We start from the raw sequence: 2,500 nt of genomic DNA, 5'->3' as shown, positions 1-2,500 counted from the left end.
AGTGTTAGCATTAGGTTTAGGGTTAGGTTGAATGTTAGGGTTACGCTTTGCACAAGGTTTCGACTTTGATTTAGGATTAGATATTGGGTTAGGGTTACGGTTAGGATTAGTGTTAGGGTTAGGTTTGGGGTTAGGGTTAGCGTTAGGGTTAGGTTTAGGGTTAGGGTTAGCGTTTGGGTTAGGGTTAGGCTTAGGGTTAGGTTTAGGGTTAGGGTTAGGGTTAGGGTTAGGGTTAGGGTTAGGCTTAGGGTTAGGTTTAGGGTTAGGGTTAGGGTTAGGGTTAGGGTTAGGGTTAGGGTTAGAGTTAGTATTGCATTGAGAGTTACGTTTATGTTTAGGGCTAGGGTTTTGTTCCTGTTATGATTACGTTTAGTGTTATGCTATGGGTCGTGGTTTTGTTAAGAGTTACGTTTAGGTTTAGGCTTAAGTATAGGGCTAGTGTTAGCATTAGGTTTAGGGTTAGGTTGAATGTTAGGGTTACGCTTTGCACAAGGTTTCGACTTTGATTTAGGATTAGATATTGGGTTAGGGTTACGGTTAGGATTAGGGTTAGGGTTAGGGTTAGGGTTAGGGTTAGGGTTAGGGTTAGGGTTAGGGTTAGGGTTAGGGTTAGCGTTTGGGTTAGGGTTAGGGTTAGGCTTAAGGTTTAGATTTAGGATTCGGGTTACTGTTACGATTACTCTTACGGTTAAGGTTTGGACAAGTGTTACGGTTAGGGTTAGGGTTAGGGTTAGGGTTAGGGTTAGGGTTAGGGTTAGGCTTAGGGTGAGGTTTGGGTTAGGGTTAGGTTTATGGTTAGCTTTAGGGTTAGGGTTAAGGTCAGTGTTAGGGTTAGGGTTAGGTTTAGGGTTAGAGTAAGGATTCAGCTTATGCTTATGCTTAGGCCTTTTTTTATCGTATGCATAGCGTTTCTCGTAGGGATATTGTTAGGGTTAGAGTACGGTTAGGGTTTGGGTTGGGGTTAGGGTTAGGGTTAGGTTTAGGGTTAGGGTGAGGTTAGGGTTAGGGTTAGGGTTAGGGTTAGGGTTAGGGTTAGGGTTAGGGTTAGGGTTAGGGTTAGGGTTAGGGTGAGGTTAGGGTTAGGGTTAGGGTTAGGGATAAGGAAAGGCTTAGCGTTAGGGTTAGGGTTAGGGTTAGGATTTAGATTTAGCATTTGGGTTACTGTTACGATTACGCTTACGGTTACGGTTTGGACAAGGGTTGGGTTAGGGTTAGGGCTAGGGTTAGGGTTAGGGTTAGGGTTAGAGTTGGGGTTAGGTTTAGGGTTAGGGTTACGGTTACATTTTAGGGTTAGTGTTAGGGTTAGGTTTAGAGTTAGGGTTAGGGTTAAGGTTATGGTTAGTTAGGTTTAGGGTTAGGGTTAGGGTTAGGATTAGGGTTTGGGTTAGGGTTAGGGTTAGAGTTAGTATTGCATTGAGAGTTACGTTTATGTTTAGGGTTAGGGTTTGTGTTCCTGTTATGATTACGTTTAGTGTTATGCTATGGGTCGTGGTTTTGTTAAGAGTTACGTTTAGGTTTAGGCTTAAGTATAGGGCTAGTGTTAGCATTAGGTTTAGGGTTAGGTTGAATGTTAGGGTTACGCTTTGCACAAGGTTTCGACTTTGATTTAGGATTAGATATTGGGTTAGGGTTACGGTTAGGATTAGTGTTAGGGTTAGGTTTGGGTTTAGGGTTAGCGTTAGGGTTAGGTTTAGGGTTAGGGTTAGCGTTTGGGTTAGGGTTAGGCTTAGGGTTAGGTTTAGGGTTAGGGTTAGGGTTAGGGTTAGGGTTAGGGTTAGGGTTAGGGTTAGGGTTAGGGTTAGGGTTAGGGTTAGGGTTAGGGTTAGAGTTAGTATTGCATTGAGAGTTACGTTTATGTTTAGGGCTAGGGTTTTGTTCCTGTTATGATTACGTTTAGTGTTATGCTATGGGTCGTGGTTTTGTTAAGAGTTACGTTTAGGTTTAGGCTTAAGTATAGGGCTAGTGTTAGCATTAGGTTTAGGGTTAGGTTGAATGTTAGGGTTACGCTTTGCACAAGGTTTCGACTTTGATTTAGGATTAGATATTGGGTTAGGGTTACGGTTAGGATTAGGGTTAGGGTTAGGGTTAGGGTTAGGGTTAGGGTTAGGGTTAGCGTTTGGGTTAGGGTTAGGGTTAGGCTTAAGGTTTAGATTTAGGATTCGGGTTACTGTTACGATTACTCTTACGGTTAAGGTTTGGACAAGTGTTACGGTTAGGGTTAGGGTTAGGGTTAGGGTTAGGGTTAGGGTTAGGGTTAGGGTTAGGGTTAGGGTTAGGGTTAGGGTTAGGCTTAGGGTGAGGTTTGGGTTAGGGTTAGGTTTATGGTTAGCGTTAGGGTTAGGGTTAAGGTCAGTGTTAGGGTTAGGGTTAGGTTTAGGGTTAGAGTAAGGATTCAGTTTATGCTTATGCTTAGGCCTTTTTTTATCGTATGCATAGCGTTTCTCGTAGGGATATTGTTAGGGTTAGAGTACGGTTAGGGTTTGGGTTGGGGTTAGGGTTA

The sequence above is a fragment of the Sturnus vulgaris genome, chromosome 1, assembly GCF_052056855.1.
Source record: "Sturnus vulgaris isolate bStuVul1 chromosome 1, bStuVul1.hap1, whole genome shotgun sequence".
Classification (NCBI taxonomy): Eukaryota; Metazoa; Chordata; class Aves; order Passeriformes; family Sturnidae; genus Sturnus; species Sturnus vulgaris.
Note: the sequence above shows the minus strand (reverse complement) of the source record.